General features: G+C 41.5%; 1 non-coding gene across 1 annotated transcript; it reads left to right on the top strand.

Moving 5' to 3' along the window:
• The first annotated feature begins 9,830 nt into the window (after positions 1-9,830).
• LOC145625903 (small nucleolar RNA R71) lies at positions 9,831-9,936 on the top strand. The gene has a single exon (XR_014110798.1). It is a non-coding gene; the product is annotated as a small nucleolar RNA R71 (small nucleolar RNA).
• The last annotated feature ends 12,527 nt before the right edge of the window (positions 9,937-22,463 follow it).

The raw sequence follows: 22,463 nt of genomic DNA, 5'->3' as shown, positions 1-22,463 counted from the left end.
GGACGACCTTGCGCCTAAAATTGGCAAGGCCGGATGCCATGGCGCTCCGCCTGCCTGGCGGAACATGATGATAGTAGGGGGCTCTCTCCAAGCGCCTGGAAGCGCTCGGCTTGGCCCAGCTTTCCCCCCTATCCACTGCCAGAGACTCTCTGGCAGAATCTATATTTGATCTAGCCTCCTCTGAAGTTACGGAGGCATTCTCTGAAGAATATGACGAGGCCGACTCGTCACCAGAGCTCTCATCAGAGCTAGGGGACCGCCGACTGGTGCCAGCGGGGTCCTCCCCTAGACTCTCTTCCGGCGCCTGTCCAGAAGGCCCGGGTTGATATTCTTCATCCGCCTCCCCCAGGATTCCATCATTGGGAGTTCCACTAGATGTGGGCGAATGGTAATAGGGGGGGTAGAAGAAAGATAAGGAGGGCTGTCAGGATTTTCCGACAGCTCACTTCGAGGCACTCTTATTGAGCCGTCTGAATAAACAGTCGACCCATCCGAATGGTAGAAAACTCCATCGGAGCTACACTGCCTTGTTGTTCTTTTGGTTCTGGCAATAGTGTCCTGCACAGACACGGAAACGGTCGGATTCGGAGAAGTTCGCAAAGCGGGGTCGTTGGCCAAGCATTCGGCACTGCTAGTTATAGATTCAGCTGTCCCCGGTGACCGGCTGATCACTATCCTACGCCGTGCCGCATGCAATTGGGGAGCCATTTTTCGAAAATCAAGAAAAAATGAAAAGTAAATGAAAAAACAGGCGTTACCTTTAGAAGAAGGGTGAAAGACGCTTGGTGTGCTGACGAACAGTCGGACAATTGGCCGAGTGTCGGATGCCTGAAAAGTTAAAACACTTTGGGAATTTTGAGATTCTCTAAGTTAAAAAGTCCAAGATTCTCTAGAGATTCGCAAAGGTGTGAATCTAAGAGAGGGTCAAACCTCACTATTTATAGGGGGGTAAAACCCTAATTTTTCCCCCCAGTAATTTTTGAATCTGAACACTCAGATACCGACACCTGTCACAGGAATCACGTGCAATGCACGTGACCCCTGTGAGGGGCAAATGATTTGGGTATTTTATACCCGGCCAGGTGGCCCAATCAGAAAGCGCCACGTGTCCTCCATATAGGTGCCATTTGGACCTATGGAATGATGACACGTGGAGGGTGGACTCTTCTCCGTCCTACGTGGACTGAAGGTCCAGAAGGGACCATTCAGGTTGCGACACGTGTCGCCCAAAAGGTGCTTCAGAATCCTTTTAGGCACAGTGACACGTGTCACTCAGGCAAATGGCCCGGGGATGGCAGCCTTCTAAAGGCCCAAATCCCGAGGCGCCGCAAAACGGCGTGACCTAATTCCTAGGTCACCAAGATCCTAGGAGGGGCACACTTTTGAAAAGGACCCTATAAATAGGGATATTCTGGCATTTATGACGGACACAACAACACAACAGAAAAAAGGAGTGAGAATATTCACACAATACGAGACAACACGTCACTTACCACAGAGCTGTCGTTCTCAAGGAACACTCAGCACTTTACCTGAGCTCGGAATCCGAGCAGATAAACTTTACTTCCGCACGTTTTATTTCTGAACTTTTACTAACTTAATCTTCGGAGGCGGACCACCGACCATCCGGCGCTCCGTTTGCTTTGCAGGTACAGGCATCCTCAGTCGAATCTAGTTTCAGTGTTGTAACTCTCCCAAGGGACAAAAACCCCCGAAACAAAATCCAAGCACAATTGATCCAATGTATAAATACAAATCCAAAATTAAGAAATTCTCTCTAACTTCTCTCTCTAAAATTAAGCTTATGAAAATTATCTAAAAGTTATCTTCAAAAAGGAATTACAATTGTATTTATAGGCAAAGAAGAAAAACGGGATTCCCGCGCCCGCGGAAAAATGGGTACGAAACCCATTAAAAACTCCGCGGGATTTCTGGGCAACACCCGCGCCCGCGGGTCTTTTAGCCCGCGCCCGCGGTAAAAGCGCGGCGAATCCCCTGCTCCCAAAGGGTGATCAGAGGGCCGCGGTCTCTCTGGTACGAGCGGGCTCTCCAAACTACCCGCGCCCGCGGAGAGTTCCTGGTCGAAATCTGCCAATTTGGTGCATATGAGCCCGCGCCCGCGGCCTTCAGTACCCGCGCCCGCGACAGACTGGCAGGGCTTGGTGCTCTCTCCATGCCCTCTCTGAGCTCTCTCCAAGCCGATTATTTCCTCCTTGCTTAGTTAATATAGCCCATCTTGATTCCCTTGCAAAGACAAATCCTAGGTACCTACAAGAACAAACAACGAAAAGGAATAAAAGGGAAAAAGAACCAAATAAAAAGAAAACACGAAAAACACAAGGTAAGAAAGAAAGAAAGGAATTAAAGGAAAAAGGACCAAAAATAAGATAAGAAAGAATAAAAAGGAAGATGAAATCATCCTAAAATACTACCCTATGAGTGCCATAAATGACACTCATCAAATTCCCCCAAGCTTGACTTTTGCTCGTCCCGAGCAAAACAAAGGCTAAAAAGGAAAAAGAAGGGCTTATTCAAAATAAGAAAAGAAAAAGAAAGAGGTGAGAATATACACTAACTCACTTTCGTAGGAATCACGGTCAATTTTAGCAACAAAAGACAAGCCATTTAAACCCCTAGATCGCTCTAGAGGACGAGTGATGCTCTCGTAAAGGTTTCCTAGAGATAACCTATAACTCTTATTAAACAAACAAAAGAAGGAAAAAAAATGAGGCAAAATACAAGAATAAAGAGCAAATAAAGAAAAACAAAATAAATAAAAAAATCTTTGTGAAATGGACTTTACAAAGTGACTATAGTTCATATGAATAACAACCTTTCTAAAGTAAGTAATGGTATGCACGTTATAAGATAGCTAAGGTTGATTGAAACATAAATATGCTAAGCATAGGAACTAGTTGTCACACTCCACTTTCATCCCAAACGATCTTACCGCGTTCCCCCTACTATTCTCATATCTCCCCTTAGTGAGCGTCTCATAGATTCCACGAAGGAACCGGAAAAAGATCGAATTTTTGGCTTACTCGACATCTTGACTTCGCATCCCCTTTCCTTAGGCTAAAACCCATGATTCCCTCCACCGATGAATGACTCAACCCCTAGGTCAAAAGGTCTTCCCAAAGGTTGTAACGTAAGGCAAAAAGGGTTAAGGTAGGCTAAATTGAAAATTTGGTGGTTAACCTAAATTGTGAAGCAAAGATTGGCCAAATCTTAACACCAAAATTGAGTAATCACCAAACAAAAACATATTAACACCCCCAAGCTTATTCAAAGCAACAATCTACAAACATAAGAACAAAAAGCGCAAACGCTTTCCCCCCAAGCTAAAAGGTGCATTGTCCTCAATGCATAAAAGGGAGAAAGACACTTGAATTTTTATGGTTTTTTTTTTCTATTTTTTTTTTGAATTTTTTGAATTTTTTTGAATTTTCTCATTTCCGGGATTTAATTTTATTATAGATAGGGGTGTGTTTAGCCCGGTTATGAAATTTGAGAGCGGGTAAAGGAGGAGGTGGGGCATTATCTTGAGTAGTTTGGTTTTGAGGGGGTTCGGTGTTTAAAGGTTGGCCACGAGAGGATTGGCCGGGGGATTGGTTTGGACTTCTCTTGCTACTCTTAACTCTCCTAAACATATCCATAGTTTCAAGTTCAACCAACACAATGAATCACAAAAAAAAAACACCCAAATTCAACACTACCACCAAAGTGAACAAACCTCCGTTCACAAAACCACCCAAAACCACCACAAACTACAAAGTACCTGTTACAAGCAACAAACAACCAAAAATCCAACAACAACCAACAATATTAACAATCTATCACAAAAAGAAGCACAAAAACATCAAAAATAATTCCAAAACCACCGTACAAACAACCAAAAACATCATACTCAAGCTTAATCAAGGTCACTCACAACCAATGAATAAAAATCAATTGAAATTGACAAAAATATAACAAAGGTGAGAAGTATACCAAGATTGAAGACTCAAAGCAAACACAAAACCGAGTAGACTCAAAATTCTCGAAGAAAACCACGAGAAAGAAGAGCAAACTTGATGAAAATGGAGTATGAAGGAAGTTTGGATGGAAATTTAAGAGAAAACAAGGGTGAATTTGAGTTAAATTGAGTGAAAGAGATGATTTGGGGGTTAGGGTTTGAGAGGAGGAAGAGAGAGAATGGGGAAAATTAAGAGTGAAAAGGAAAATAAGAGAGGAGAGAGAAAGAGAGAGGAACCGGGTCTACTAAAAACCCAGATGCCCGCGCCCTCTCTCGACAAAGCCGCGCCCGCTCCAATATTGCCGCGCCCGCGGAGAGATCGCGGGGCAACCGCGGATAGTTTCTGGAAAATCCAAAAAATTCATACCTGACCAGGCGCCGCGCCCTCTCTAATTCTCCCGCGCCCGCTCTAAGGCACCCGCGCCCGCGGAGAGACCGCGGAAAGCTACTGATCCGATTTCCACTTGTTGAAAGCAAGGGCACCCGAGGCCTCTCCAAGCCCGCGGGGTGCCCTCTCCCCTGCACTCTAAAACCTCTTATCACCCTCAACAAACATATTTAGTCCATATATGATGAATGAAGGCACCCTACAAAACAAACCAAAAACACAAGGAAGGGTAAGAGCAAAAATCAACAAAAAACCAAAAATAAAAGAAAGTAAGGAAGAGAGAGTAAAGGTGAGAATCCGGGTTTCCTCCCATAAGCGCTTTTGTTTAACGTCGTTAGCTCGACGTTTACCACCCCACTCAAGGTGGTTTGAATAGAATCATTTTATGAATAAGACCAACAAACACTCCATTAAAATATTTCTTAAGCCGATGACCGTTAACCTTGAAAGAAGATGAGGAATCAAAAGGAGAAATCTCCACGGTGCCATTAGCAAAAACATCATTCACCAAGAAAGGACCACTCCTTTTTTACATGAGCTTTCCGGGAAATAACTTCATTCTCGAGTGGTAGAGGAGGACTTTATCAGCCACACAAAACTCCTTTTTCTCAATAAGCTTATCATGAGCTTCTTTGGAACGAGCTTTGTAGGTGCTAGCACAGTCATAAGCGTCAAGTCTAAGCTCCTTTAGCTCATGAAGATCCAACCACCTTTTCTCCCCCGCACTTTCTAAATCAAAGTTTATCTTTTTGATTACCTATAAAGCACGGTATTCAAGCTCCACCGGGAGATGGCAAGACTTGCCATAGACAAGGCGATATGGAGTGGTACCAATAGGCGTCTTGAAAGCCGTCCTATAAGACCAAAGAGCATCATCTAACTTGTCCGACAAATCCTTTCTATTCCTTGCAACCGTCTTCTCAAGAATGATCTTTATTTGACAATTGGAGACCTCGACTTGGCCACTCGATTGAGGATGATATGGAAGGCCGAACCATTGATGCACTCCATGTTTCCTCAACATCTTTTGGAAGGCGTTGTGAACAAAATGAGATCCATTATCGCTTATCAAAGCCTTAGGCACGCCAAACCTTGGGAAGATGATTTTGTTAAACAACTTCAACACTACTTTGTGGTCATTAATAGGGGAGGCAATGGCCTCAACCCATTTAGAAACATAGTCCACAGCCACAAGTGTGAATTGATTACCATATGAAGATGGGAATGGTCCCATGAAGTCAATCCCCCAAACATCGAACACCTCTAGCTCAAGAATAGGCTGTTGAGGCATCTCATTCCTCTTGGAGATATTCCCAACCCTTTGACATCGGTCGCATGAATTTACAAAGCCCCATGAATCTTTGAAGAGATGCGGCCACCACAAACCACATTGAAGAATCTTAGTGGCGGTTTTTGAAACGCCCATATGACCGCCACTTGGATTCGAATGGCACATATTTAGAACACTTGGCACCTCTTCATTCGGGACACAACGCCGAAGCAAGCCATCCACCCCGCGTTTATACAAGATTGGTTCATCCCACAAGTAATGCCTTGCCTCCCTTTTGAGCTTCTTCTTTTGGTTCTTGGAGAAAGAAGGTGGAAACTCCCCACATGCTAGAAAGTTCACCAAGTCGGAATACCATGGGAGATCCTTAACCTTAATGGAATATAAGACATCATCAAGCATTCTATCTTCAATTGGTAGACCATCATCATGAATTTGATCACCCTCAAGGCGAGAAAGATGGTCCGCCACAACATTTTCCGCACCCTTCTTATCCCTAATCTCTATTTTAAAAGTTTGTAATTCAAGCACCCAACGAATTAACCTTGGCTTGGACTCTTTCTTGGCAAAGAGATACTTGAGAGCCGCATGATCCGTGAAGAAAATGGTCTTGGAACCCAACAAATAACACCGGAATTTCTCGAAAGAGTGAACAATGGCCAAGAATTCTTTTTTCGTTGTTGTGTAATTCTTTTGGTCCCCATTTAGTGTCTTGGACATATAGTAAATCACATAAAGCTTCTTGTCCACACGTTGTCCCAAAACACCTCCAATTGCCCAATCACTAGCATCACACATCAATTCAAAGGGTAAATCCCATCTTGGGGCTTGAACAATGGGGGTAGAGATTAGAGCCTTCTTCAATCTATTAAAGGCTTCCAAGCATTTATCATCAAAAACGAACTCAACATCTTTTTGAAGAAGATCATTAAGGGACTTGGAAATGAGTGAGAAATCCTTGATGAATCTTCTATAGAAGCCCGCATGACCCAAAAATGATCTCACTCCCTTGACATTCACCGGAGGTGGAAGCTTCTTAATAACCTCAATTTTGGCCTTATCCACCTCTATTCCTTTATGAGAGATCTTATGCCCAAGCACTATCCCTTCCTCTACCATGAAATGGCATTTCTCCCAATTCAAGACAAGATTAACCTTTACACACCGAGCCAAACATTTCTCAAGATTAACTAGGCACTCTTTAAATGAAACCCCACCTACGGAGAAATCATCCATAAATACCTCCATTTCTTCCTCCAAAATGTCTCCAAAAATGCTCATCATGCATCTTTGGAAAGTTGCGGGGGCATTACAAAGGCCAAAGGGCATTCTCCTATAGGCAAAGGTCCCATAGGGGAATGTAAATGTTGTCTTCTCTTGATCTTCGGGGTGGATTGGAATTTGGAAAAATCCCGAATAGCCATCAAGGAAGCAATAGAACTTGTGCCTTGTTAGTCTCTCTAACATTTGATCAATCAATGGAAGGGGAAAGTGATCCTTTTTTGTGGATGTATTTAGACGTCTATAGTCTATACACATCCTCCAACCGGTGACCGTCCTAGTTGGAATGAGCTCACCACTCTCATTCTTGACTATGGTCATACCCCCCTTCTTAGGAACGACATGAACGGGAGAAACCCACCTAGAGCTTGAGATGGGGAATATGATTCCCCCATCCAAGAGCTTGGTGATCTCTTTTTTCACCACCTCTCCCATTTGAGGGTGTAGCTTTCTTTGTCGTTCAATAGAAGGAAGGGTGCCTTCCTCAAGCGTTATGTGGCGCGTACACCAAGAGGGGCTTATACCTTTAAGATCATCGATAGTATAGCCCAAAGCACCATGGTGCTTTCTCAAGACACAACATAACGCTTGAGCTTGACTCTCGCTCAAGGATGCATTAACAATTACGGGGTAAGTGGAATTTGGGCCTAAGAATTCATACCTAAGGTGTGATGGTAGAGGTTTGAGCTCTACCATAGGCACACCTTTACCTTCTTTTGTTGCGGCCGCTTGTAAAGCTTCATGGCTTGAGATCTTCAAGCACAATTGTTCATCCACTTCCTCCATGCTTCCATTAAGAAATTTCTCATACAATGCTACCTCCTTGCATGGTACATCTAGCTTGTCTTTGTTCAAAAAAACATTCTCAAGAGCATCGTTAGAGTTGAGCAAGTGCTCATGCATGGAAGACACAACATGATCAAGAGAGTCAATCATCATGCAATTTTCAAGAGAAGAACTTGGATATTTCATGCTTTCATTCAAATCAAATTCTATGACCTCTTCTCCTACCTTAAGGAAAATCTTTGCACACTTTACATCTATCATAGCACCCGAGGTAGCAAGAAAGGGTCTACCTAGAATAATTGGAATGGTAGCATCTTCATCCATTTCTAAGACAACAAAATCCACCGGGAACACAAACTTCCCAACCCTCAATGGAACGTCTTCCACTTTACCTTTTGGAAACTTGATTGACCTATCAGCTAGTTGCAAGGAAATGTTAGAAGGTAAGAGTTCCCCTAGATCAAGTCTTTGATAAACCGAATATGGCATTAAGCTTACACTAGCTCCTAAGTCACATAAGGCATTATCAAATTGCATCTTGTTAATAGCACAAGGGATGGAAAAGTTTCCGGGGTTTTTCAACTTGGGTGGCATTTTTTTCATGATGATCGCACTACAATTTTCAGTCAAATTGATTGTCTCCACAACATCACAAGTCCTCTTTCCGCTCAAAATGTCTTAGAGGAATTTGGCATAATTAGGCATTTGGTTGATCACATCGGTGAAAGGTAGAGAAAGGTGAAGTTGTTTGAGCATATCAATAAATCTCCCAAATTGCTCATCCAATTTGTGTCTCATGAATTTTTAGGGATAAGGGAGCTTGGGTTTCACAATATTTTTCTCTACTCTCACCTCTCTTGGTGTCTCAACCACAACCTCATCTAAAGATGCTCTACTTCCCTCATTCTCAACCAAAACTTCCTTGGGGACCTCCTTGTTATCACTCCTCCTAGGCAATCTCTCCTCAAGAACCTTACCACTCCTTGTTACAATAGCATTCACAGGTTTCTTGGGATCTAGGCCTTGGGAAGGTAAATAAGAAGGGCTTGCTTGGTCTTTCAAAGCACTAGCAAGTTGAGAAATTTGGTTTTCGAGCATTTTATTGTGGGTCATCATTTCATTGAACTTCTTGTCACTAACGGCCATATATGTGTTCAACAACTTGGTTTGATTTTCAATTATTTCCTCCAAATTGGTCCTAGAAGAAGAAGATTGTGAATAGGAATTTTCACCTCGTCTTTGGAACAAATCCGGGTGGGGGACCTCTTTGAGAATTATTTTGAAAATTGCCCCTAACTTGATTGTTCCAATTACCCCTATTTTGATTTTGACCATAACCTTGATTATGGTTTCCACTACCTTGGTTATGATTTCCATAACTTTGGTTTTGATTACCATAATTTTGGTTTTGATTTTTACTACTATAACCTTGATTGTTATAGTTGCCACGAGAACTTTGGTTCCCTTGGTTCCTATAACCACCACCTTGGTTATAGTTGTCAAAATTACCTTGGTTTTGGTAATTCCTATTCCATTGACTTCTTTGATTATCAAACCTTTGCACATTATAACTTGACACATAATTCACATGCTCACTCTCACTATTATCAAAATCATCACCACATTCCGGAGAAGCATGAGGGCAATTACAAGAGTCATGATCATAAGATCCACATACATCACAAAACAAGCAACCACTAGGCATGTTATTTGAAGAGGGAGGAGGTTGAGAGTTAGAAAAGTTACCTCTCCCCTTAAATTGGGAGGGAGAATTCGAAGCTTGAGAAGAAAAGGAGCCTTCTAACTTGGCCTTGATCGCGGTCATTTCTTACCCTAAGTTTGTCATTTGTGAGGATAAGTTGTTGATCGCATTTAGATGGTCTGTAGAGTACACCGAAGAGCCACTCTTGCTAGTTGAATCCCTCTCACCATCTTGCCAATCTCTATAGTACTTAACCACGTCCTCTATAATGTCCACCACTCCCTCTCACCATCCGGCACCCCCATCAAGGCATGATTTGCCTTGAGGACTTAGGCCACCATAGAAAATTTGAATGACTTGATAGGTTGGAATTCTGTGGTGGGGACATTCCCTTTGGTACTCTTTATACCTCTCCCATGCTTCTTAGAGGCTTTCATTAGGTCTTTGCTTGAACCCTTGAATCAAAGCTCTAGCCTCCGCCGTTTTCTTTTGTGGGTAGAATCGGGACAAGAATTCCTTGGTGACTTCGTCCCATGTTCGAAGGGAATTTGGCTTTACCTCCTTATCCAACCACTCCAAGGCTCGGCCTGTGAGAGAAAATGGAAACAACTTTAGCCGGATGAATTCTTGAGAAACTCCGTTCACTTTCATACTATTGCAATACTTTTCGAGCTCCTTGAGATGGTTCAACGGACTCTCATTCTTAGCTCTTCTATATTGTCTCCTTTTGAACAAAGAGATCATAGCCGGCCTAATTTCAAAGTCATTCACCGGTGTTGTAGGTGGAGCAATTCCACTCTCAAACTTGTACGCACCGGGAATTCCAAATTCTTTCAAAGCAACTCTTGGTTGATCTCCCATGCCTAGTTCCTCTCCAAATCCTTCTTCTCTTGAAGAACTAAATTCAAAGGATCGACTAGCAATTCTTCTCCTTGAAAGAGTCCTTTCGATTTCCGGGTCAAAAGGCACAATGGATCGATCACGAGCTCTATGCATGCAAAACTCAATGAAAATATTAGTAGCACGGCTACAAATGTAGCCTTAAGAAACAAAATCTTTTTGTATTTAATTTTTTTTTTCAATTAAAATGAAATAGACTCAACAACTAAAGCTAAGCACCAATTTCACTTCCCGGCAACGACGCCATTTTGATAGAGGAATAAACTAGTCGTTAATTGCCTATCCCAAAATCAAACACTATTTATAAAATCCTAAACCAACGTAAAACAAGTATAGGTAAGTATAGGGTCGAACCCAAAGGAGTTAGTTGGTGTTATCTTTAGCCTAAATCAAGCTATTTTGGAGATTGAAGTAAGAAAATGGTTGGTAGTATGATAGCAAAATTAGACTAATCAAGTAATTCAATAAGCTAAATGCTAGGGATATTGGTTCCATATGCTAATTCAATAATCGTGATAATCGACAATTTCTTCGTTTGATTCAAGCATTGCAAAGGACAAACAATAGTAGCAATCAAGAGAATTCAAGAGCTATCTCCTAGAGGCCAAACTAGGGGTCACTATGAATGGCTAATCAAGGAAATTCACAATCAAACTCAATCAATTAAAGAATTTCTGATGGTCATGTCATTAAGAAATGCAATGCAATCTAGATTAATCTTATAGGTTGATCATTCCTAATCTAATTAATCACATGCAAAACTATGTCAACCAATTTAATTGCAACAATTCAATCAATCAAAGATCGTCAACTAGCACAAATTATCAATCAAGCATGCTTCCCCTTCTCCCAAGCAACTAATCTACTCACTAATCATGGTGTAACTCAAGAACAAATCACTAGAATTAGCATTGATCATCATTCTAAATCAAAATCAAGAGAAAGCAATATCAACTACAATGTCCAATTCAAATCCAAGCAATACAAGCAATCAAAGATGAAACTAAATCAATCAAGTAAGAGATGAACTAGAAGAAGAAAATCTTACTAACATTAACGATTGAAAATGATGAAATCCAAGCACAATTGATCCAATGTTGAAATACAAATCCAATACTAAGAACTTCTCTCTAACTTCTCTCTCTAAAATTAAGCTAATGAAAATTATCTAAAATTTATCTTCAAAAAGGAATTACAAGTGTATTTATAGGCAAAGAAGAAAAACGGGATTCCCGCGCCCTCTCCAATAAACCCCGCACCCGCGGAAAAATGGGTACGGAACCCATTAAAAACTCCGCGGGCTTTCTGGGCAACACCCGCGCCCGCGGGTCTTCTAGCCAGCGCCCGCGACAAAAGCGCGGCGAATCCCCTACTCCTAAAGGGTGATCAGAGGGCTGCGGTCTCTCTGGTACGAGCGGACTCTCCAAACTACCCGCGCCCGCGGAGAGTTCCTGGTCGAAATCTGCCAATTTGGTGCATATGAGCCCGCGCCCGCGGCCTTCAGTACCCGCGCCCGCGGCAGACTGGCAGGGCTTGATGCTCTCTCCATGCCCTCTCTGAGCCCTCTCCAAGCCGATTATTTCCTCCTTGCTTAGTTAATATAGCCCACCTTAATTCCCTTGCAAAGACAAATCCTAGGTACCTACAAGAACAAACAACGAAAAGGAATAAAAGGGAAAAAGAACCAAATAAAAGGAAAACACGAAGAAAACATGAAAAACACAAGGAAAGAAAGAAAGAAAGGAATTAAAGGAAAAAGGACCAAAAATAAGATAAGAAAGCATAAAAAGGAAGATGAAATCATCCTGAAAGACTACCCTATGAGTGTCATAAATGACACTCATCAAATCTCAACCCGTTTTGTTCATCATCCCACACTAGCTAGATTAGGTCTAGATAAATATGTGGAAAAATTGTTCAAAGGTATAGGCATGAGTGGTTTCTTTCAAATGTGCCATGATATGTATGACTATTTAACATTAGAATTTATTTCAAGTTTTAATGTTATTAAAATGAATGCATTAATAACTCATGTACAATTCTGATTATTAAACAACGATGTGAGACTAACTCTTAAAGAATTTGGAAAGTTGTTTGATTTGAAATCGGATAAACTGATTGAACCCTCTCAAGACCACACTGCCGTGGTCTACAAGAGGCTAACTGGGGAGGATTTGGTTAACCTCCAACATGCCAAAGGGACGTGGATTCAACATCCCGTCCCAAAATTTGTCGGCCTCACTATTTTTGGGAGGCATGAACCGGCAAATGTGAGGAGAGATGAATTGGAATTATTGGCATCCTATGTAATTCCTAACGCTGAGAAACTGAACATACCCCATAGGATAGCCAATCACTTCCAAAGGGAGGCCAATGCGGCCGAAGCGAGTAGGTCTAGGGCACCTATTTATTTTGGGGGGTTAGTGACCCATATTGCCAAAAAGCACCTACGTTGGAACCCGGATGGGCATAGGAAAGTTGTAGGCTCAAACCTCATGGACCTAGCCTATTTAGGGAGTCTAAACTGGGTGCAACCCGTGGGGGTGACACTTGGTGGATAGTCCACCGACAATCGGGTAGGAGGGACCAAGCCTTCACCTTACCCAACCCCGCCTTGACCAAATTTGAGAAGGGGAAGCCTTCTTATACTTTTGAGATTAACGGTCAAGGTGAGTTTCAACCACCTCACCCTTCACCACAACCCCACCATTCACCCCCACACCATTCACCTCACTACCCACCACCTCCACCCTTCACCTATGGTGTACCCACTTCCTCGGTCGACTATAACGTCGGCCCCAATGCCCCTTATGACTTTTTAGCTTTTAGGAGCCAATTGGACCGCATAGAGATGGGGCAAGGGAGAGTTGAGGGTATGATGCAAAACTTAGATTCTAGGTTAAGCACCTTGGATGGTCGGGTAGGACACATAGAGCGGAACCTCGAGAGGGGTCTTTACCCCATGTACGATGATTATGCAAGCCGAGGGGCTATCCCCCCCGAGGCATTAGTTCCCGACTGGTTCCAATACCCCTAAGGAGGGTATTCTCACCCCGGTGCATATGGTACTTATGTGGACTACTCTTCAGTCCATGGATATGGGGGTGACGCTCCTTTTGGGGGTATGGGGGGGATTGTGAACCCTAACTATTTTGCAGGTGGTTCGGGTTATGGTGGTGCTGGAACGAGCCAGGGTGGTGCCAGCTCGAGCTATGGAGGAGGATATGAGAGGATGTATGACGATGAGGAGTAGCTTCTCCTAGCTACCCTCCCAAGTCAATGAGGGCATTGCTTGATTTGGCTTGGGGGGAGATTTCTTGTATATATGGTAACTTTCTTACTCTCTTCTCTATTTATTGCTTTCCTAGTGTAGATTTTATTGCTTTCCTTTATGAAAAAGTACAAAAAAAAAAAAATCCAAAAATACGTTCCAATGAATTGTAAATCATGCTTCCCTGTGCCTCTTACTTGAGAAAATTTGTTTTGATTCTTGGTTATTGATAATGAGCATTGTGGATTTGTTGGTCATGATTTAAAGTTTAATTGTTTGGATTCCTAAACATGCGTCAATTTTGCCAACTATTTGTGAATATAGTGCTTGACTAGTTGATTTGGTTAGGAATGTGTGATAGTTCCATAGTTCCTAGTATGTCAATGAATTTGAGTATTGGTTTGCAACTATTAGTAATGTTTATATAGCTCAATATTATGCACATTGAGGAGGACGAAGGCATTTATTCTCCTTGGAAGCCTTCAGACGTTATTAGATACATTTGTTCCCTACTTGTTACCTATGTTGTTGCTTGTGCCCTTTTATTGTTTATTTAGCCACATTACAAGCCTATATGAGCCTCATTGGTTACTAGTCCCAAGCTTGGCTTGGGGGAGCTATTAGTTGGTGAGGTGAGGGAGTTGTGGTGTGCACATTATTTGCACAGTGTGGGAATAAAAGGAGAGTGATTGTTCTTTGATTTTATGATTGGAAAATATTGATAAGTTGTGTTACAAAGTTGAAATTTCCAATATGAGTTAAAAAGAAAAAAAAAAGAGCAAAGAAAAAAAAATGTTATTTCATATGTTCAAATGTTCTATTTGAAGGTTGTTCACGAAAAGAAAGAAAAAAAGAATGAGTTCAAAGTTTGTATTTCACTCAAGTTCTACATTATCATATTTTTATGAGTGAAAATTGTAAGTGTTGGGATTGTTTATATTGTTTGGAGTTGTATTTGGTGGATTCTTGTTGGAGTTAGTTATGTTGATGGAGATGTATGATCATCATTTATTTTGATCATGGGTTTGTTAGGATTTGGCTCCCTTAATGCATAGCTTTTCTCTCACATATTCCCAAATTTATCCTACCCTTTACCTTAGCCTTACATTACAAGCTTTAAAGACCTTTCGACCTTTGTGCATAGAGTTGTGTGAATGTGAAAGTGTTGTCTATCAATGCAAGTTACGATTTGACATATTTCGAGTCGACTAGTAGGTTGAGCGTTCATTGTTTTAAACACACGAGAGTGTGAGATGGGTGGGAATTGTTCACAAGTAAAGGGGTTGGTTGGAGAGCGATCGAGTACATCTTTTACTCGCCACATAAATGAGAGTTGAGTGCGTGAGCACTAGTCTTGAATTCTATATGCTCATGTGGTTTGCTTTACTTGAAAATTGTTGGGGATGAATGATAATTAGATGTATGAAATTGATTGACATTGAAGCATGTTCATTAGATTTGCCTTGAATCGTTTGTGCTTGATTTGATTATTGGGGTGAGGCATGTTTTATATGTTCATTGATGAGCTCTTTGCTTAGGGACAAGCAAAGGTTTGGCTTGGGGGAGTTTGATATGTCCATTTTATATAGTAATTTACCCCAGTTCCTTGGTCATAATTAGTAGTGTTTTTTGCTCTTTCAAGCCACTTTTATTGCTATTTGGTGTTTTCTAGTGTTTTCGTAGTCTTTGTTGAGTTTTGTAGGAAATTGCACCTTTGGAGCATTTTCTCGGGTTTTTTCATGGAGCGACTACGGAAATTAGAAGAGCACGACCATCTTTGAAGCCCAAGGCCGGTTAGAGTCATCGAGCCGGTGATTAAGGGCTCAGTAATCCGGATACCGAGGTATTTGGACCGAGTATTCAAGACCCGAAGAGGAAATCCGGATTGGGCCGAGGAATCAAGCCCAATCGAAGTCCAAGCCTCGAAGAGAAGCAAGGGCCCGATCGGGCAAGCATTAGCTCGATCAGGCGCGGCGTGCAACTTTGGTGCTGGTGCGTGGCCTAAGGCGCGCCCGATCGTGCGAGCATTTAGCTCGATCGGGCGTTGCTGCTGAGAAGAGGCGCGAGGAAAAAAGCCCGCTCGATCGGGCACGTGTTTTTCTCATAGCTGATTAGATTAGTTTTAATTTTTGTTTTGAGGAAGGTTTAAGTACGAATTATGTACGTAATTTTGGATTACCTTATTCTTTAGATTTTCTCTCTTTACTTAGGATATTTCTCTCTCTTAAATTATCTCTCAACTTTTGTTCTTAATTACTTTCATTAATCCAGACTTCTTTTGGTAACAATTTCTTCTCTTTTCTTTTCAGCTATTTCATTTACTTCTTTGATTATGTTTTGTTTTATTTTTTTGATTAGTTTAGTTATGATTATGTCCGAGTAGTTTAATTCTAGGGTTTATGGGGATCCATAATTAATATGAAGGGATAATTTGTTATTATTGATTATTGGTATTGCATGATAATTTCCTATTGAATTGTTTTAATTCTTTGCAATTAGTTTATGAATCGAGCAGATGTAATTTGATTGTGAATGTTTAGCAATATTGAATTGATGAATCGAGCAGATGTTAATTTAATATTAAAGGCTATTTTTAATAGGAACTTAGATCTAGTAAATTACGAGAGCCTGTTAGATCTATGTTGATTAATAAATTGCGAGAGCCTGTTAATCATGTTATTTGTGCAATGTTAATTATTAATTATTATGTTTTATCCCGGAATATTAATTATTGGTGAACCTGTGACCCTAGGCCTTCTTATTATTGTTTTTCTCCCTAAACTTATTCTTTGTAGTATAGAATTTATTCCCAAAAATATTGGTTACTTAGATAATTTAGATTATAATAATTAATTAGAAGTAAAAAGACTTGTTTCCCTGTGGAGTTCGACCCTACTTCCCTATCTACTTTAGTTAGAGGACTTAGGTATTTACTTTTAATTAGGGGATACGACTTTACCCTGTCACATGTACCTAGAAAACATTTCCATGAGAGAAAATCAATTCTAAAAAGCAAATGAAAATCTAAACTAAAGCACGGGTTACTTCCCAAGAAAGGCTTGCTTAAGGTCCAAGCTTGACCGCTCTAGTAAAATAATAATTCAACGCACGCAAGAGCTTGTCAAATGCACTACTATACATTTCGTAAGAGAGAAGGTAGGAAAATGACGGGATAAAAACGTGCAACACGATTGTTGCACGCAAGTGAGGAAGGAGATGCCAAAAGAAAGAAAAAGAGGGATTAAAAGGAAAAACAAGAAAATAAGAAGAAGAAGAAGAAGAAAGGGGAATAAAAGAATGGAAAGAAAAAGAAAAAGGCAAATCCTCCTCACTAAAATATTTTTGGGTGGCAGCATCACCCTTTTTATCTACAATAGACGAATGAAGGACATTAAGATCATCATAGACAAAGGGGTCCCTAATAGGCTCATTGAGATAGGAAGGGAGAAAAATAGGGCAATAGGGGATGTGGTCAAACCTTTTAGAAAAAGGGGTATGAGAAATGGGCAAAGGGGTAGCTACTCCCTCAACACAAGGTCTCACATCTCCAATGAGAGCATGAAAATCAATCATAGAGTCCTCAAATGAAGATCTCTCACAATCTACATCTCCCTCAAGCTCAAAAACTCGAAAGGAATCACCGTCATCCTTCTTTGCACCACAATAAACCACCTTTTCTTCAACTATCTCAAAACCTAAGTCCTCAAAACCATGCATGAGTGGAGGTAGAGTCATCGTAAACTCATCTAAATCCCAATAAGATTTCTCGATGAACTCATCCAAAAATCTAAAAATTTTCATATGACTCTCACAAAACAAATGGGACATTACCTCAAAAGAGTCTATGTATTCATAGATTGAAGGCTCACAAACATACACTTGAGGCTCATCAAGATGGGAAAGAGGGTTAGGATTTTCAAATTCAACTCTCTCTTCATTCTCAACTCTTTCACCATCACTCATATGCTCATCAAAGGTATCCTCACACTCTCTTGGTTGATCTAAAATATCATTATCATCCTCAACACACACATTGGATTTGAAATTTTCTCACACAAGCATCAAAGATGACAATTGACTTTCCAACTCTTCTCTTCTTTTCAACTCTTCATTCAAAACACCCTCACGCTCTCTAATCTTCTCCATTTGGCTCCTTAAAATTTCTATCATTTGTCTCTCCAAGGGCCTAAGATTAGGATTCATCTCTAACTCCCTCAAAAATTCATCAATTTGGCTATAGGGGACCAAAGACTCATCAAAAGAGTTTGGAGAATGAAAAGGTGAAGAGGTTTGAGGATCAAGATTAGAAGAAGAGTCACAACCAAAGGTAGGATCATCATCATTACAAAAATGAGCATTTTCAATAAATAGGGGAGTGGGGGCACAATCAATCATATGAAATTTGTCAACTTGAGCATGCACCTCATTATCATGAACAAAAGAGGAAATAAAATTGAAAGCATTTGTTCTAGGTTCAACTATGGGATCATGTGACACATCATGGTAAATCATGCTAACATTGGAAGAATTAACACATTGCACATCAAAAATTGAAGCACGATTACCCCTATTATAGACTTCCCAAGCAAACCAAACATAAAAATCCCAAGAATCTTCGATAGAAAATGCTCTAAATCTACCATTATGCATTCCTTCAACTATATCCCTAGTTTGTTCAATGAAACCAAAATAACAAATCTCACAAGCCTCCCAAAGACTACAATGATTATAGTCAAGAAATCCCTTTAGTCTATTGAAATATTCACAAAAAGGCTCATCATCATATTGAGAAAAAGATAGACATGCCATTTTTACAAAGCAAACAAAAATCAAATAAAAGAAATGTATATACAAAGACCTAGACTCAAGCAATCAAAAATACTCAAACATAGAGATCCCGTTCCCCGGGAACGGCGCCATTTTGACGAGGGTCAGACTAGGTCGTTCAAACTAACCCTACCTTAAGCCAAACAAAATTTATAAACACTTAACTAACCTAAATACAAGTATAGAGGTAAGTCAAGGGTCGAACCCAAAGGAACGGTAATGTCTAGTACTTTCGATTTGGGTGCCTAAGCTAGGTCGAAGACGAAGGAAAGAAGGTGACACTAACAACTACTTAAACGAAGAAACCGAACAAATAAAGTGCTAGGAATTAGGATTCACATGTAATAGCAACGAACATAGCAAATTTGTATAGGAAGTTGATTAAGTCGAGTGATGCGAGGGAAAACCAATCATGCAACCAAAAGAGCATATCAAGATATTTTCCTAGAGGTCTAACTAGCGTTAACTACGATAAAATCTAGCTAGGAACGTCACAAGACACCCCAATCGTTAAATGCAAGCCACAAATCAATGGTCCTTATCAATGTGAACCTACAATGAAATCTAGTATGAATAACTAGGGTGATCAAGCCTAAATCAAACACAAACATGCACATAATCAATCAACCAATTTAATCACATCATCAACTCCATCAATTATCCCCCAATTTACATCAATCCATCACATCATATAAGCTTCACCATCACCCTAGCAAGCAAACTACTCTAGCAACATCATCAAATCAATAAATAACTATAGAAAACAAGAATCAACACTCAAAGAAGAACAATTACTCCAATCAAAGATCAAAGATCAAAATCCATTCAAAACAAATCAAACAAACATGAATATTAAACAAAAAAATAAATGAGATAGAGTTTAGAAATGGTCGTTGATAATAGAGAAGATCTCCAATACAATTGTCACCATTGAATCTCCAATCTCTCAATCACCATTGCAATTCGTCACTTTCTCTCTCTAAAATCTACTCCTAAAACTAATCCTAAAACTAGAGAGAGAAGCTCTCAATTAAGCTAAGAATATGATCAAAATCTAATATGAAAACTTATTCTAAAACTTGCCCCAAAAATTGGGTTACAAAGATATTTATAGAGGCGCGAAAACACCAAAATCCGAGCAACAAATACCCAGGGGAGGCGCGCCCGCACCATGGGGAGGTGCGCCCGCGCCAAGAGGTGGTGCGCCCGTGCGACCTTGTGGTGGCGCACCCGCACCCGAGCTTTGCGCGCCCGCGCTTCACTTGGTTTCTTCGAAATTCTCGTGGCTTCGTGCGTTCGCTAAGGTCACGCGACTACAATGATGATGAACACTAGGAGTGGAAGTAGCTAAAGCTCTAGATTAGTGGGTACACCACTTCTTAATGGTAGCACGGCATGAGAGCGCAAGATCCAAGACTTAGAATTTCCACTTCCTTGCATCTTGATCTTTCCAAATGTCGCGAGCTTGTTCCAAAGGCTTTCTCCACATTAGTAGATCACCAATATCAAGACTGGAACCTCGTACAATACCTACAACCACGGAAATAGAGCAAATAAAGGAGAAAAGGCTAGAAAACCAACGAAATGCACAAAAGCTACCAAATAAGAGTGGAAAGGTAAAATTAAGCAACAAAGCATAAAACTAAGCATTTATTAAGAAGAAAGCTATGAAAAGAGGATAAAAACAACCTAAATGCTCATCAAATGGGTGCCATTTATGACACCCATCAGCATCTAACTACTTTTTAACTTCGGCGGCTGCCGCCTGACTTCTTTCCTCGCCATGGTTTCTTTTGTTTTGCCGAATGAGATTCTTTTTAGGATCCACAGCGAGTTTGTGGACAGCAAGATCCGGGCTAATGCCTGGCATCTCTTCCACTTAAAAGGCAAAAATGTATTTGAATTCTTTCAACAGTTGGTGCAGACTTGTGCCCAACTTAGCAAAAGCAGCCGTCCCCACCTTAACAGTTCGCTCTGCACGACTGTCATCCAGAGGAATATCAATGTGCTTACCAGCCGGCTGGGGACGGAGGTCATCTGACCATTCCCCGGTCAGTGATTGCTATTTCTTTTCTTTTTTTACCACCACCAGCGGATTAGGCTTTGGTTTCTTAACGGTTGGTGGGGCCGAATGGTCATCCTTGACCTCATCAAGGTCAATTGGCTCTTTGCCCTGACCGGCTGCAGCTGCCGCAGGCTTGATGTCCGAGAGATAGCATTCCCGAGCCGTCTTTTGGTCCCTGTTCAGGGAGCCCAACATTCTCATCATCCCTCTCATACTTGAAAAGCATAAGAGCTGGAATTATAACTGCCTTGCACTCGTTAAGAGTGGGTCGGCCAAGGATGAGGTTGTAGGCGGTCAGCTCCTCGACCACTAGGAACCGGATGGTCATGTTCCAACCGCTACCTTTTTCTCCCTGTCGGATGGGAAAATCAATGCGTCTGACTGGATGCACAACTCCTAACCCAAAACCCACTAGGAGGTGGGAGACATCCGTCATACTATCCGGCCTGTATTTCAGGTTGGATAGAAATTTGTAGCTAATGATGTCTGAGGAGCTTCCTGTGTCAATTAAAATGCGACCAACCAATTGGTTGGCCACTTTGCATTCTATGACCACAGGGTCATCATGTGGCCGACGGACTTTGCCTCTGTCCTTTTCAGTGATGATGACTTCAGGGAAGGCAGATGTGCTAGCCGCCTGTCCCTTATCAACATAATGGACCATCTTTCTCAGATGATCCTTATTTCGCCGGTACCCCGGATGGTTGGACCACCACCGGCGAATCCGCCTACTATCGTATAGACCGGTTCCTCATCCATTTCAGAGCTGATAGCAGGTTGGGGAGTCTTTTTGCTCGACTTCCTAGGATTCAATTTGGAAGCCACTTTGGACTTCACATAGGATTTCAGGGCTCCTTTGTCGGCCAGACGGTCAAGTTCCCGCTCGAGGTTGAAGTAGTCATTAGTGTCATGGCCGACATCCTCATGGTAGTGACAGTGTTTGTTCTTGTTCCAATTTTCAGCGGAACATTTCATAAGAGTCTGCTTCTCAAGAGTCAACCGATCCTTAATCTCCATGAGGATGGAGTAGATGTCCTTGTGGAACTCGTACCTTGGAATGTACGGCTTCCACTCTTTCTTTTTCTTCTGGGACGGCTGATCGGAGTTATCAACCACCTAGATTTGTTTTTTTCTTTTTGCTCTCTTCTGGTTTCAGAGACGGCTGAGCAGGCCGACTCTCCTTCTTTCGGTCAGACTTCTTTGGGTCCGACTGCTTATTAGAGGTGAAGAGCTCGGTTGCCTGTATATAAGTGTCCGCCTCCATCAGGGATTCTTGGAGGGTGAAGATTTTCATGCGGACGAGTTCGAACTTTAAAGTCGACCCATCCTTTAGACCTTGAAAAAGTCTGTGAAAGCCACTTCGTCATACAGTCCTTGTATCTGGATTCTCACCAGATTGAACCACCTGACGTATGATCGCAACCCTTCTCTATCTCCCTGCTGCACATGGCCTAAATAAAGGCTCGTTTTCTTTGCAGGGATGTTCATAGAGAAGTTAGAAGAAAACAAGAACGCCAGCGTCTTGAAGGTGTTTATGCAACCAGCCAGAAGATTGCCAAACCACTGCTTGGCTATGTCCTTCAGCGTGGCTGGGAAACATCGACACCAGGCGGCATCATCCAACCCCTGTAATTACATGAGGTGGGTGTATGCCAAGAGGTGGTCTTCAGGGTTGGAAGTACCATCATAGGTTCCAACCATGACATTTTTAACCTTGGCGGCTGTTCGGCCTCGGCTATTTCCCTCGAGAGTGCAAAGGGCTGCTGTAGACACCCAGTTTTGTCTACCCAAAACCAAACCCAGTGATGAGTACCTTTCACGTCAAATCGTAATCGAATGAAGTGAAAGTGTGTAAAGTCTAGTGTTGCGGATAGTTTTAATTTCTTTTCTCTTCTCTCTGTTTTTGAAAATCTATTTTAAGAAAACAACCAATCCAGTTT

Source organism: Chenopodium album, chromosome 3 (genome assembly GCF_948465745.1).
Source record: "Chenopodium album chromosome 3, dcCheAlbu1.1, whole genome shotgun sequence".
In the NCBI taxonomy this organism is placed as follows: domain Eukaryota; kingdom Viridiplantae; phylum Streptophyta; class Magnoliopsida; order Caryophyllales; family Amaranthaceae; genus Chenopodium; species Chenopodium album.
Note: the sequence above shows the minus strand (reverse complement) of the source record. Positions and strands in the feature narration are given on the sequence as shown.